This window comes from Carassius auratus, chromosome 37, assembly GCF_003368295.1.
Source record: "Carassius auratus strain Wakin chromosome 37, ASM336829v1, whole genome shotgun sequence".
NCBI classification, from domain to species: Eukaryota; Metazoa; Chordata; class Actinopteri; order Cypriniformes; family Cyprinidae; genus Carassius; species Carassius auratus.
This window is the reverse complement of record NC_039279.1, coordinates 9,651,468-9,668,269: the sequence shown is the minus strand read 5'-3', so window position 1 is coordinate 9,668,269 and position 16,802 is coordinate 9,651,468. Positions and strand designations below refer to the sequence as shown.

The following is a 16,802-nucleotide window of genomic DNA, read 5'->3' as shown; positions in this document are numbered from 1 at the left end:
CAACCGTGTGTAGCTTTTAGCTTAGCTTGTACCTTAGCAAGTAGCTTCAGCAACATTAAATAACAGCTACATTTGTGCATTACTAGACACGGGCAAAATAACATGCATTGCATATGAATGTAAGCTGCTCCACTTTGCTGCACTAGCCTCTAGATATTCCTTCACAGCAGCCACTTCCTCTCGCTAACAAGTGCATTAACACACACTGGAGCCAACCAGGCCAAAAGCGCTTCCAAAAAGATCAGCACGAGTGATAATGACACTTTTCTGCCAAAAAAGGAAAAATAAAACATCGTCTTGAGTCACCAGCGGGCCACATAAACTAATTAGAAAGTGTTGCCTTGGGCTTATCGTGTTCAAGGGGAAGTGTTTGAATCTAATGAGAGGTTTAATATCAGCAAACAGCGCACACAGCATAGGACAGGATAACAGCCTTTGCTTTATATCTAAAACCAGAATTTATCTTTTGTTTTCCCTTCTAGACTAACTGAACTCTTTGATTGCTTGTGTTGCCGAGGTTCGGGGGTTGCAGAAGGTGCCCCCATTTTGGATGGAATCGGTTTTGTCTCCACGTGATTCATGAATCTCAAATAGACTCGTGCATTGTGTGAATACAGATATCAGCTCATCGTTGTTCTAAAGTGTGAAGGCAAATATATTTATCCAAAGCGCTCACACTCACACACATATCACACCAGGGGCCTACGCAGCGCATGGTTCAACACAGATAAAGGGTTTAACATATCCAGAGAGTTCCAGCAGGGATGGAGTGGCTTTCCTTTTTTTTTTACACCATGTTTGGGTCACATTCACATTTGTCAAGACTTTTATCTGTTAGTTCTCTCTTTACACTCCAGGAAAACAGCACAGCTTTCTCCACACAAACTTGCAGAAGTGCGGGTGCTTCTAGGGGTTAAATTGGCCGGGAAAGGCATTTCACCAACTCCCAATTGATAAAGAAACAGCTGTTTGTCAATCTATTTCATTGCCTTCATGATTCAGATTTTATCCAAGTCACAAATCTCCAACTAGAGACAATATTTACTCAAAAAAAGTATTATCCTCCCCTCTAGTCAGTGGCAGCTCCACTCATCTGCACCCTTTCTGGTCCAGTAAAATCTCAAAATAAAACGCAACCAAATGAAAAGACCAATATATTTTGTGCTTTCGATTGTGGAGTGCTGGTATCCCCAACAGATGTTTACTAGCTAAACCAGCAAGACCTCCTTGGTCAGCCAGCTTTGCAACTGAGTTTATTTAAACAGGTATATAGAGCACAATTCATTAACAACCGTAATTCAAAGTGATTTGTATAGCTAAGATAAAGACAAAAAAGATAATTTCAAAATAAGGAAAACATTATAATTTACAAAAAGTTAACTACTGATCAACCTATATATTGCTAAGACCAGTATACTGTCAATATCAATATTTGTCATTTTTAAATTAATTTTTTATATTTAATTGTTTTTTATATTTATTCATTTTTCAAATGATTTATAGTTTATTTAAATATTATGTGGAAAAAATACACATTCCATCATAGCATGTGTTATTTACTACCTTTAAATTAAACAGTATAATAACATACTGTATATTGTATATTGGCTTTTCTTCAGCCATCAGTTGTGCTGCTCTCTTAGATAGTGGCATCGAAAATCAAAACAATCCATACTAGTTGACACTTGGAAAAACAGAAGAAAAAGAATACACTCTAAACTAAAATAACACAATGAGATCAGTATTCATTCTATTAATGTTTTCAGTTATTTTTTGCTTGTAAACACCATAGCTACCATCTAAACCCGCCTGAAACGGCACAGAAATTCATTCTGTTTTAATCTCATAGCTGCATTTTTTTATTTTTTTTAATGTGCAATTTAATTTGAACTGGTCTTCTAACCGGTGAGTGACCAGCAGGGTTCCCTCATTCGTCACACAATCCCTCCAAATCTTAGGTAAGCCAGTAAGAAAAATAGACCATCAGCGTCACATTTCCTTCATTTTGGCTTCAATGAATTCATTAAGTGACTTTTATCTGTCTGCCAGTTGTGTGGACCAAACCAGATGGACTTGAGGAAGAGGTCAGGAATGAAATGTGTCAACGACACACCAAGAGAAGACACCGACTAATTCATTTCTTGGTTGCTGGGCAACCTCCCCCTCTCATGAACCTAAAGGAATGAGTCCAGCTGGGAAATTTCCCTGCATGCTAATTGACTTATTTGATTTCCTTCGCCCCGGTTTTCACCAGGTGTGACATTCTTCGGCCCATGACAAGCTATTGACGTGTCTGGATCAATTTCAGTGATTGTGTTTCCTGAGAGGGGCAGTCTATTAAGACTTCAATCAATAATGGAACACACTTTAGGCCAATATGAAAGCAGACAGAATCTTTTAGCTTTTCCTTAGCATTGATGGCTGGCATTAAGCATCTTTCTCCCCTAAATAACAAGCCTTTGATAGGCTCGAACTAAGTTACTCAGCGTTCACAATGGCGCTTGTGTGGCGGGGGAAGTTTGTTTGCGTGTAATCCCTGCCGTATTTTCTGGTCTGATTAGTGTGTGGCATGCGCTAAAGCTAATCTGACCGTAGGCTTGTAATAAGCTTTCTGAGTTTTGAACATTTAGGTTATAATGCCTCGGTCAATGCAAGCACCACCACATCGGAGTGACCTTTAAAAATGGAGAGAGTTCTCCGGCAAACTAATCTCTACCTTCAAACAGTATGTCGTCTTGACACATTCTATACCGTATCAAATCACAAGGCTTTGTTCTGTCACTTTCTCTCTTCTGTCCCCTGTCATGACTTCATCACATCTGTCTATCAGCAGCTGGAATCATCTTCTGCTTTCTATTTCTCTCAGACCAAACCTCTCCTGTCTCTCTCTAGCATTTCATTCCATTTGTACGTTCTTTCGCTAACCCCCTCTGCTTTCTACTCTGTTCCTCCCTTCTTTCCTTCACCCTCCCAGGTGGGAGACCATCTACGCTTGGCTGCTGGAAAACTAATTTGGGTCATCTTCCAAGAGTACTGGTGTTTCTATAGCAACCCAATGCTAAGGGGCTCCATCAGACTGTCAGTCTAAGTGTTTATTTGTGATGATGAAGGAAAAGACAGTGTGTGTCTCCACATCCACATCGCTCAGCTCCAAAACCAATTTTGAACGCTACGTAGACAGCAACTCATTATCAGCATACAAATATAGCCCCACACACAAAGAATCTCATTTCAAAATGGATCTCAGTAGAGTTTGGTGTTGGCACGTTGCTAAGTTAACATATTATAATTTATAATTATTAAGGAAAAGACAGTTTGGTCTCCACATCAGCTCTGTTACAAAACTTAGCTTGCCACTAGGGTTGGGTATCAAGAACCGGTTCCATAAGACGTGCATTTTGATTCTGCTAAATGAGAACTATTCTAGTGTTCACATTTTAATGTGATTTTAAGCCCAAAAAGGGAAAGAACTTGCAGAAAAAGGTGGTTCTTTACCAAACCTGGCTTGTCTTTCACATCTCGCAAGCAATATGCACAAAATTATGTTAGTATATCCTTGTAAACACAGACTTTTTTGTCTTAAATGAACATAAAGAGATGAGAAAGAAAACACGTGTAACAGTAGGTGTCTTCAACTTGAAGCAGCGCTGCATAGACTGTTCTGTGTATGCCATCAAAGTACTGCGAGAGCTATAGAGAGCAGATGGCTCTGTATGATTTTTATTCAATCTTGTGGTATTTTCATGTCATCGGTCTGGGCAGCACTGGTTCAAGTCGAACACACTAAGTATTTTAAATCTGCGTTTGTCCAGTGTTAAAAAGACAGCAGCCTAAATTTTATCAAATGAAAGTGTGAAATGTGGAATGATTGCACCTGATTGTCTAGATGTAGACTAAATAGTGAAAATAACTCGAGAGCTTATAATCGGTTTTATTTTTTTGATCAATTTACATACCTAATTTCAATGTTGCTAAGCTAACAATGTGTGTTTGATTAAGCATAGAATATACACAACACGCAAATATTAGGTAAAACAGATGGTTTTTAATTAGAATGACATTGTAATCAACACTTTCCCTGCTTCATTTTTCTCTCTTTTCCCCCCGCTGTCTACGTAGGCTGCACACTAGGTTTTGGAACAGAGCCATCCACACCATCTTCCTCTATTATGCCTCCCTCCATTATTTCAAGGACGACTTTGCCTGAGCCTTTCTGAGAAAGACTGAAAGACATTCGAACGCGCTTGACAACCACTGCACCTTAGATTGTGTGTGCGTGCTGCTATAGTCACAGGAGTGTGTCGATGTGCATGCCTCAGCGCATATCTGCGTGGACAGCTCCACTGAATCAAAATGGAGGACGCAGAAAACCGAGGCAGCACGCTTCTTTATCACTGCTGGCGCTCATCCTGCCTAGACTCAGCAATACATCATTTAGTGATAGTCAAGAGACGGACATGAAAAGAGGAAAGATAGATAAATGGATAGGTAAAATGCAAACAAGAAAGAAGAGGAGTGAATGACTGAGAGAGAGATAGAGGCAGAAGGACAAGGAGAAAAATATTCAGTCAAAAGACAGCAAGTGCAAAAAATCAAGAGAAAAGAGGAGAGAAGAAGGGAGGATATTCAGAGCTGTGATGCATAAACTCTTTAGGGATGCTTCTCTCGGTCTCGACCATCATGACTAATTGATGTGTCTCTTGAATACACAATTCAGTTTGATGCACTTGTGCCTCTTCTGAGCTTATTTTTAGAGGTTACAGAGATGGTCTGCCTTTGGCACACATTTAAGATGCACACGGCTACCAGTAAACTAACTGACATCAATTGGAGCAAGCTGTGAGAAAAATATTGCAAAACCTTTCTCTTAAAGGAACAGTACACCAAATTGTGTTTTTAAGTATTATTTATGTACTAATATAGTACTTATTAATATTTAATTAGCTCTTATTGTTATATTTTCCGTTTTCATTTTAATTTAAATTTTTACAAATTGTGAATTTTTTTTTTATTTATTTATTTATTTATTTATTTTTAGTTTTGTAGTTTGTCATTTTTATAGTTTTATATTGTTATCACAAAACAGGTGCCCCAAAAATGACAATTCTATCATCATTAGTATTTTGAAACTCATATGACTTTCTGTCTTCCATGGAACACACACATTTTCAGTGAATAATGACAATCATTCGGTGTCAGCCTACAGTATTCCTGATTAAACATGCAACCCTACTTCAAAACATTGAATACAACATCTCCTTTTGTATTCTAAAAAGTCAAACATGTTTGAAATGACATGAGGATGAGCAAACGAAGATAGAATCCCTTTAAAAATTAAATGCATGGCTTAAAACCGAGCGTGTTCTGTGTTTGGAAGCCCAGCAGGCAAGCAATAATCATTTTAGTGGTGCGCAAGCATTGAACTGAGGTAAAGTAACATACCATTTTATGTACTGTAGTCCAACATTCCCACCAGTAAACAAACCCTGAAACTAGTGATAAAATATAAAGTAATCCACCTACATCAGACTCTCTACTGCACTCGCATTGGGCAACAAACACATAGCCACACATACAGATGTCGAGCTGTCAGCGACTGGGTGACAGTAATGCATTGAAATCTCATCAGCCACCATGTTGAGGACACAGTATAAACAGATAACAGGATTAGGATCAAAAGCAACCGTTGTCTGTCAGAGAGCAAAATCGATTGTGTATGGAATAGAAAGGGGTGAAGAGGGGAAGATGTGAAAGAGGGAGACTGAAAGGCAGGGATAGATATAAAGAGAGAGGTGAATGGAGGAAGGGAACAGACACAGTCACACACCCACATCGTATCTAAATTCAAAATAAATAAAAAAGAGACCTCAGTCATGGCAAACCCATCACCATGTGGATTGCAGGTCGCAAACACATTCACACACACAAACACACACACGTCCTCCATCACAGAGCGCTTTTTCTTTTTCTTTTTTTGCGATTCAGAGAAAATTGATGCTCTGACAGAAATGCCTCAAACACAATCATGACTTAAAAGGGCACAACATCTGTGCAAAGGATGAAGCTACAGTAACCTCAACATGTAATGACAGATGCAAGAGGTTGTGCATGACGCTACATTGCGATGTGGTATACCAATACTTCAAATGCATATTTAATAAGCAAAGCAAATGCTGTTTTTGATATGCACATATGCTCCCACTCATATCTTAGCTGAACCATGAAACGCAATTACACTGAAAAATGCAATGGCATAAATACCAGAATCCCACCCCACGCACTCAATATGATATGCAAGTGAAATCACATGTTTGCATGTTTATTTCAAAATGTAACAGCATATTCATGTCATATGAGGACTGTTATAGTATATCCCATGTGTAGTGCAACACCAAACCACATATGTATGGTTTAAGGCATTTCACTATTAGATTTGCGTTGTTCATTAGAGTCAGTTTGTGATTAAATGTAGGCCTGAATGTGAAATATAAGCCATTTGTTAAAGCAATACTTCTTTAATAGGTGTGTGTGCAAGTTTGTCAACTGCCAAAGTGTTCGATGTGCACAGTGTTATGTATATGTTGTGGGTAAATGTGTTAATGGGGAAGCATATGCATAGCTCCTGCTGACTATGACTATATGGTTGATGAGCTGCGAGAGAGAAGGGAGGTGAACAACGTGTGACACAAACATGATAATGTAATGATGAGTAATAAATGCAGCATGACAGTAAGATGGAGCAAGATTGTTTGAATCTCAATGATTATTCAGGCTGGTTAATATTTTGGTGCAATAAGGTGTCAATTTGTGCTTTATAGGTATTAATAAACAGCGAATATGTTAGTAATATGCATGTTAATAAACAATTAGTAGTGGGAATCATTTTTGAGTTTTCAAGCTTCAGTCCTCATTCATTTTCATTATATTGAATATAAATATTTGTCAAAACTTGAGTTATATAGAACCACAAAATCAATCAATCAATCATACACTGAAGGACATGAGGGTGAATAAATCATTTCAGAATTTTCATTTTGGACACACTATACCTTCAAGAAACATCCTGCTTGCACCATCTCACAGTATTATGTACTGAGACCACCAGTAAAATATATGTTTGCAACTCTCTTATATTAATACCCATAATCTGTAGGGATATGGTTTACAATCAATGTCTCCTCATCCTTTTCACCCAGTGTGGCCTAGACAGTTTGAAGCTCTGTCTTTCTTCCTACCTCCCTCATTCCTTCTCTCTTTCTTGCTCCCTCTCCAGTTTTCTTCATTGACTCCACCCTCCCTCCCTTATAATATAATTTATTTATACCCTTTCAATTTCCCAGAGAAGAGGCCGTAATATTTTCTCTTCCCATCAGTAAAAGCAATCTTACACTTCTATCAGTCAGGGTGATTTGTCATTATTTAAACCCACATCTTTCCTCTCTCAATTTTCTCTCCGAATCCCTCCCCACCTCCCGCCTCGAACGTGGCACCTCCCCAAATGTGTTTCAATAGCTCATTAGTCCCAGTCACAGGCCGGGGTTAAAATAATAACAAACAAAATAAAGAAATTGGAAGGGAATGGGCTGCTTCTCTCTACTATATTTTGCGTCTAAGTAATCTAAATGAAAGAGTACCATCTCATCAGGAGGAGAAGAAAGGGTTAGAATCCTGCAAATAACACTTCAAAAAAAGTTTCAAACATTTCTACCCAAGATCGACTTGATTTAAGTTTGAAATTAAATACACTCTCAAATCAATTTCAACCACTTGCCAGCACCCAGACGACACCTGCCCAGTTGTTCTGTGTACAATTCATGTCCTGAGCATCCTTTCTCCCCATCCAATTACTCCTGAGGGCATTTTCTCCTCCCCAACCCTGCCATCATCCCACTTCACCATGCTCTCCAGCAACCTTTACCTCTTCATCCCCATGGCTGCATGCCCATTCAACAGACACCTTGATGAATGAAGTTCAACCAAAAGTATGAAATTCTATATTCTGCAGCAATGAATTTCTCTCTCTCTCTCTCTCTCCCTCTCTCTCTCTCTCTCTCTCTCTCTCCCTGGCGCTCGCTCTCTCACTGTGACCTTGCAACCTGATTACAGTGTAATCCTCTCCCCCATGACATGTCCTGGGCTATTTCAGTGGGTTGCCAGGCGACAGGGCCTGCCTAGGACCCCCATCTGAGGAGAAGGAGGGCGGCGTGACTGTGGGCTCGGTAAACATCACACTCACACCCGTGGATGTTCACTCTCACTTGTTCACAGGAGCTGCATCAGACTCCACGTCTGCCGTTCACTACTCTGTGGTGGTCTGCAGTAACCTGATAGCCTATGAGATCACACTCTTACACTCACATACACGATCAATCACCGGTGAGGTCACGCTTCTGAACGCTCACAGATTCATTCACTCATCTGCTGTCCCTCTTGCACATCACTTATTGCTCTCTCTTGAACCGTACTCAGATGGATGGCCCGTTACTGTCAATGGATGCAAATGTATGCAAATGAATGCACGCTCCAGATATTAACCTTCAGTCCAATTCGGTCTTATAGCAGAGTTCACAAAAAATAATCGGGGCCAGAGTTTTGGAGGGTATCAAAGTTAATCTTGCTTCAGTTTCAGTCAGTTACTGTGACACATTGCCAGGTTGCCTGGAATTGATCCATGGAGGCACACAAGGCATTGTGGGCATTATAACATAAACAAAGAACACAGATGTACGAACAACAGCAAACAAAACTCAGTTTCAGCTGGATCCCTTATTACTTAAAATGAGTAATTACTGTGCAGGAAAAGATTTGCATACTGTTGTTGAGGAAATTTATGGTTGTAAAGTCCAACTACTCTAAACAATAAAAGCTTCACATACATAAACAGCCTTTAACGTTCAATCAATACCATACAGCTGCTTCATACTGTAGACAATAATTCAAACATGTTATATTTTTTTTAAACGTCAATTGGTTACATGCATTTCTCAATGCTGACCACACTTTTTTTTAAGTCTGACACATCAGTAAATCTGACTTTTAGTGTGCACCAAAACTCCACCTGATGTAAAACCAATATTGATCATAAACTCCTTCAACCATTGAAGAGCAAGTGCTCTCAGCCAGCAACATTTTGTCACTCAAAACACACTAACCTTAAAATACTAAATGCAAGAAGCCATATACTAGGTGTATCAATGAAATTAAAATAAAAAAGGTCAATTTATTGGTTAATGCATTAGTTATCATGCACTATCACAAACTTACTCTTACTCTATTAAATATAACTGTATTTAAAAGTTTTATGTATATCAAATATGTATTAATCAAAAGATGTAAAAAATAATGTATCCCACCCTGCCTGCATAATCACTCTGAAAAGCCACACCTCCTCCAAAAGCAGACATGATGAGAGATGGCGTTGGTGGAGGACTGAATGCAATGTTGTCAGATTACCTCATGTCTAATCCACCAGTGAGAAAATATTACAGTACAAAGTGCATTATATTACAATGATAACTGTGTAGAATTTGGACCAATCAGACACACAAATATGTGTTATATTTATCAATTATATATTTAACTCCCCCTCATCTAACCAAAGGGTCTATGGACCCTTCCACCAAAATGCAACTATCACCTCAAAAAAGGCAGAACAGGCCTCTAGTTCCACAGCAACCAAAGGCACGCTATCTTGATGACGCTAGTTTATGGCTCTCGGGAATGTGGCAAAGCAACTATTAACTCAAGTATCTCAAAAACATGCACATAATGCCCATAAAAAGGGACTCTTCTCTAATAAGTTCATAAGAAAACATCTATTTGAATGGACACACATATACAGTACTTTAGGTCATTGTGCATATTATTGCTGTTCTTGTGTATTGTCTGTTGAATTTGACTGTTTTATGCTCATTTATGTAATCTTACCTATATGTAATCTAATCTAATGTTTAGTATCTATGAATTCGTCTTCTGATGATCTAAACAAGAGTGTGTGTTATATGTTGGTACATAAGCAAAATATATTAGTATTCTAAGAATCCCAAACTTGAGGTCCATTTTACAAATTGCCATGATTTCAGACAAAGGGTTGTAAAACTCTTCATTAGTTCCAACCTCCCGCCTGGAATTTCAGCCTTTCTCATTGGACAAGCCCATCCTGAGAGCCTTCAGAACTCTTTTGGACCCCTAAGTCTGCACCAGGCCTCATGCCTTGACTTTCCATTCAGCAAAGATCTTAGGGTCTCAGCTGACATCTCTCTTAGTTCTTTTCACTTTCCACTCGGAAGAAACTCCCAATCACCAGCATGCGCATCTCACAATCATGCCAAATATTAAAAACAAAAGAATTACAGTCTAAAATAATATTATTGTGTAGGCTACATAAATATAAAAATGTAATGACGGATAGTCATTGCGTGTATTATAATTAAGCTACCTATTTGCAATTAAGCCTATTACTACTTATAATGCTGAATAAAATTCTACTTCATCCCACGCCTTCTTCACCTCATGAAGCTTTGGTGGATTCCTGCTTGTCCCGTAGATGATCTGCTTCGCGCACAAGCAGATCAGTTTCTTCGCTTGAGAAGCATTCAGCTTTTCCACCAACAAATTCTGCCATGTAAATAGCGATCTGCCATGGCGTGAGTGCATCTAGCTCTTAAAGGGAATGGGAGATGACACTCTGATTGGTTTATTGAACGTTAGACCCATTACCCATTACTTATTAAGAGAATAGGGACAACCCATTCCAAAAATGTGCCCCAACGCACAGACCGTTTTTCCGTTGTTAAAATAGGAAAAGTGGATTTGGACACGCCCTGAGTGCACCTGCCCCATGTGCGTTAAGCTTTGTGTTTAGATTGTTAAAATAGGGCCTTTAGTCTGCAATAGTATAATGGAATCCACTTATGATGTATACAAAAACATACATCGACAGGCAGGTAGGACAGCCTATCATCGTATGATTGGACAAACATTTTATGATCCTCCACCTTCCACAGACGATATAAATAAATTTAGACCACTTAGCTTAGTGATTTCTGTTAGGATGTAAAGAGACTTTCAACCAGCATAACAAAAATGTTTTTTAAACCAAATCACCTACCCTGCCTTTAGCATGCAGAGCATTACTGTGAAGTTTTACAAATGTTTTATTATATTATCTTGGATCTGAACAGCACATGTATTGTTATGCACATGTGATGCAATCTCTTTGCATGCCTGGTCCGTCCTTGGCAATCCTCTGCAGATACAGTACATCTGCATATCCTGCATTCACTGCATCATCTGGTACATCTTATCATATGAATAGTAGTCTTATACTTTATAAGAAATTCCTGGGATTAAGGAATGTTATGCAACTGTAACTACACTACACTAGTTACACTACAACTGTAATACAGTGGTGAAAGGCTATTTTCTTCACTTATTCTTCAACACACATAAGTCTTGCATGAAGGTTATCCTAGAATTAAATGATGCATTCTGCATTGTGACCCAGTTACAGATGCATCCAGTCACTACTTCCTCTGTCAGCCATGTTTAAGTAACAGAATTATTTTAAAAAGGTAGGCTATTTCAACTTTTTACATAGATTATTACACAATTTATCAAATGTTTTCTCAGCTTCAGGGTGGTTTTCAGCTTAAAGTGGAAACAACAATAAGGTCTCATTCGTTAACTTTAGCTAAAACATATCATTCTTCATTAGCGAACGTGAATTAACAATGAACAATACATTTTAACAGCATCAATTAATCCTTATTAAGTTTGGTTTGTTCACTATTTATGTTAACACATGCACATTTTGCATATAATGTTTTATATAACTGTATTTGTATAAATGCTGAAATTAACATTTAAATATTAATGATGGTTGTACAAGTACTGTTCACTGTTAGATGTATATACATTTTTTTTTAAATTCTTCAGTAAGGTATTACTGTACAAAAAAAAGCACAGTGATGAAACATGTATAAAACAATTATGAAAATTATGGAAATATATGCAGATTTGTAAATATTATTTTGGTAGTTGCTGAGTTGTTTCAGAAAAGCAACTGAATAATATGGTCATTGAGTGCATTTTGTATCAAAATAATTGAAAAGAAATTAGCAAGTTTAGACCACAGACACGGCTGTGTGAAGCACTTTAAAGATGTGTATTCGTCACTGAGTAATGCACATAATCAATTGTAAAAAACTGATCTGCACAGAGAACACTTTTTAAGTCACCATCTATATAAGAACAAAGAACCCTGCGAAATGAAGTGTGACTTGACTTTCCATCACGTCCCTGAAAATTTACCGTAGATCACACATTTTAATCGCACATGCTTTAGTAGGAGCGTGAACCGCTCCATCCCGGCAAGGTCCAGATATAAACATGACTGTAAGGCAGCTATGCCAACTGCATCTTCAAAAGTACAGACAATTAATCATCACTCGGCCTGCTGGAGCCCTATAATGCACTGCCTATTCTTGAATTACCGGAATGAGTAATCCTTTGAAATCTATGTGCAAAACAATACTTCCTCCAAGAGTGGATGGAGATTTATACCTCCATCTGAGAGAAGTGGGTGAGATGATATAATTGCTGTCTCCTACCATCCTCTTCACTATGAGTCGCCCTGGTCATCCTGTGGCGCACGGGCCCACGTTAGCTTACAGTAGCTGTGCTAATTGGACGTGTTGCATATTGTACAAATCAGATACAGTCACACGGCGTGCATCACATTTCTCTGAAACAGCAGCTTGAATAATCGTTAAAATGTAAATTCTCGTCTAAATGGGTTTCTTTTTTGCAAGGAACATCTACTGTTCCGGAGAAGGGTAATAAATGCGTTACTGGGAGGCTTAATTTTAATGATGAGCCATAAAGGTAGGAAATTAAAGCTAATTACCGGGTCTGCCATAGAAAAGTGTCTGGTCGGACCTCCACTCGCACACCAGAGTTGCCTCAAATTTATCGAGGTCAATCACCATTTATGCGACAATGCCCTATTTCTCGCCAGGTTCAATTAACCGAACCGGGGAACGAGGACTGGATTGCTTGGCTCAATATTATGACTTGCCTCAATGTAAAATTTTACAAAAGCACACCTAACACTGACGCACTAAATGCATCCTTGCGGATCACAAGTCCGGTCTTATCAAAAAGCAGCGCTCTGTGGAGAGATAGCACCCGTTGGCATATCTACCAGCTTTCAGTCTAATTTCCTGTCAATCTGGCAGATCATCTGTCTCTGCCTCGGGCTCTCAGTGGCCTCTTTGTGCATTCTTTCACCCTGAGCCTTCTCACTGTGCTGCGCACTGGACCGGTCACCCCTCCCTCTGTCCTGACCTCTTCTCCGAGTGTCTATGGTCCTTGGGGGTGCGGCCACAGCCGGGAGGGACATTAATAACAGGCAGTGCTCTTCGTTACGCCTCCCTGTCGCCCCAGCAACAAATTAATTCCACTTATTTATCTCTCTCGCCAAGGTCGGTGTGGATGGAACAACTGTTTATGGAGCAAAAAGGACGAGGAATTATGGGTGATGTGCTGCGGCTGACAGCACCGTTTGTTTTCTCTGGCACACTGCGAGCGAGATAAAGCTTATAATGATCAATTTGATAACAAAAACTCTGCAGTCTCACTTTTCCCCTGCTCATTTTGATGAACATACATACATACATATATATATATATATATATATATATATATATATATATATATATATATATATATATATATATATATATATATATATATAATTTTTTTTTTTTTTTGTAAAAGCACTTACTGCATAAAATGAGAATATAGAGTTAACGGCGGATGATAAAGATGCAGCCATTTTGAGAGCATCTATCATGATCATTGTCATTGTCTTGCGAGAAAATTCTCATCATGCACTTTTGTCTAGGCAGCAAAAGTAGGAGTCAGGACTGATGAAATCAGTTTCCCCAACCACAGCAGCCCACAGACCCTCTCCCTCCTGCTGACACAAACAGTCCACCTATGAAAAATCATACAAACCTTCTTTATACATCATACTACACCGCTCTCATGATTCACCTCGGGAGCAAGAAGGACAGCAAGGTCTTGAAACAGGAAGATCTTGGCGAGTCAGGATGTTTTCCTGTAACTTGCTCATGACAGCATAAAACAACGCTACACATCGAAATGAAACTCGTGAGACGTACAAGACGTAGACGTACAAGAGTATTAGAGAACTGAGATCCTCAAGACAACAGCTTGTCATCTTTAAGTTGCTGCAACAGATGTTGTGATTGTAACATTACATAAATTACATATTATAGTAATTTTGTGATATTAAAATCTGAAACAGCTGTTTTCTATTTATAATTAAATTTTTCTATTTGAAAGCTGAAATTTCAGCATGCATTGTTTTAGTCTTTAGTATGATATCCTGATCCTTCAGAAATCATTCTAATATGCTGACTTAATGCTTTTGTGGAAAACATAATCTTTTTCAAGATTCTTTGATGAATAGAATGATGTATTTGTTGTCCTTTTGATGACTTTAATGCATTCTTGCTGAATAAAAGTTTTAAATTCTTAAAAAATAAAAAAGGTAAGGTTGAACAGTAGTGTATACATTCTAAAGGATTATATAAATCTAAAATGCAAATTCAGATTTTGGGCATTTCTCCACGAATTATTCACTAGTGTCTTCTAATTTAAAATGAGATGACATAAACATGTAGACACTGACATTTTCTACAGATATCAATCTATAAAGGAACCATCAAGCTAGCAGTCGAAGGTGAATTTTTACCAAACCCCCTCTACAGATCCCCTATTGTACTTTGCTAAATCACGGCTCAAAATGGTTGAAAGCGAGACAAACAATGAGACTCTAGGTCTTCCTTTCACAAAATAGCTTCCAGCAATCATTTTCCACATTGATTTTCCTCGCTGCAGCTTCGTTTGGGCAATTTGAGTCCTCTATTATTAATGTGGCTGACAGGCCTCTCAGTAAGGCCGGGCATCCCGTATCCTGCCACTCACGAAGACCATTTGATTCAGGAAATGAGCTTGCAGCTCCATGCTATTATAACAAAGCTAGTGAGGACAGTAAAGCGAGACAACATTCAAAAGCTTTGGATTACATCCTTGGCTGTTAAAGGAAAAGAATGGACAGTTCAGTGACCTCCCCCTCCCATCTCTCCCGTGGCATTGACTGCACCGAGGTAGAGATGAGTCAATCACAGAACCATTAAATATTGAGGCAGTGTATACACGAGCGTTATAATGAACAGCTGGATGAATAGGCAAGTGCCTGGACACACACACACACAGTGTTTTGGCTGCAGGCTGTGTCTGGGTGAAGTGTTTTTTCCCTTAGGCTCAGTGGTTGCCCAGGTCCCTAATGGCCTTATACACAGGGATCTCTGCTCTGCATCCTGTGGCTCCTGCAGCCGCAGCGGCAGTGAGAAATGGCTGCAATATCCCAGTCGCCACAGCAAAGTCTGTCAGCAGTAACAGCACCACCTTAACAGATCTCTCGCTGTTCTTCTACCTCTCTTCTTCCCTGCTTTCAATTTAGTTAAATCCCTGACAAACTAAATCCATTTGGGAAGACAAATTAGCTCCATTCCCCAAATGAAGTATCAGGCATGGGTCATGTAAAACATACAGACACGTATTCACGTTGCGAGCGGTGGAGGATTAAAGTGCCACCATGAGAAATATATACTCCTGCGAATGGCCGCAGCACATTTGCGATTTCACTGAATCAGCAAAGTGACTACCTGGACTCAACAGCTGACCGAGTTTTGAAAGTTTTGACAAGTTTTGCAGTTTTGTTGTAAAAGGATTAGACACCAAAAATTATTCTGTCACCTTTGTGTAATTTCAAACCTGTATTTTCTTTCTTTTTAAAACAAGCGATGGTCCCCCAATGTCTTTTATTGACTTTTTTAAAATTTTTATTTTGTACTAGGCAAGGCTAATAATACATTTGATACTGAGCTGAAGCAAAACTTTTTTGAGGAATACGAGGTATGATGCACATCATAAAAGAAGGAGAAAAATATATAATTTACAGAGAAGAGCACACAACATCAACCCTTTTGGTGTGCCCTTGTTACATTAGAAAGAGGCTTGCTCTGTTTCAGCACAGGCTACACAGCAAAGTTGCTCTTTTGACATCTGGTCCATTTGCTCTTCTCAGTTCGCTGAGTGCTTTCTCTGTGAGGTATTATGGTTTTTGGCACATGCTGTGGATGCCAGCCTGTTCTCTTCTCGCTCTCTTCCTCTGATTCTCACTCAAATTATGGTATGAATGCACGTATGTACATCTGAAGACAGAATGAACGGAAAAGAAATCAGAATCAAGGCTGTTTTTGCCAGGCTTGGCACAGGCACGATTTGTATAATTGCTTTTGACAAAAATGCTTTGCCTATCAAATATCATTCTTCATTAAATTGCCTAGGATTCAATAAGCTGTCATATTTCCATATTTCCAATTTGACAGGTTGTTCTTGTGGTGGGAATCTAAATGTATTCCGAAGCTCGCTCTCCACTCGAGCGCGGCGTGCTTCACACTTATCACAAGGAGCAAAGAGGAGAGAGAACTCATTTCTACCCAGTGTAAAGAGCTCCAATTCATTAACATAACACCATACCAGTCATGAATATGGATTATTGGAAATCTTATGAAAGAAAACAGCCTTACTTATCCAATCATTTTAAAAAGCATTAATTGGAGATACAGATTCTAAGAAAGAAAGACTTAATTAAAAACCAATTAGAACCTAGACGGACCAATGCAGCCAGAACATGTTATACCTTT

At 38.8% G+C, this 16,802-nt stretch overlaps 1 protein-coding gene across 18 annotated transcripts in view; it reads right to left on the bottom strand.

The window, feature by feature from the left end:
- LOC113056121 (neurexin-1a-like) overlaps nucleotides 1–16,802 on the bottom strand; it is a 177,795-nt gene that overhangs the window by 129,277 nt on the left and 31,716 nt on the right. The gene's annotated exons all lie outside the window — the stretch shown is intronic.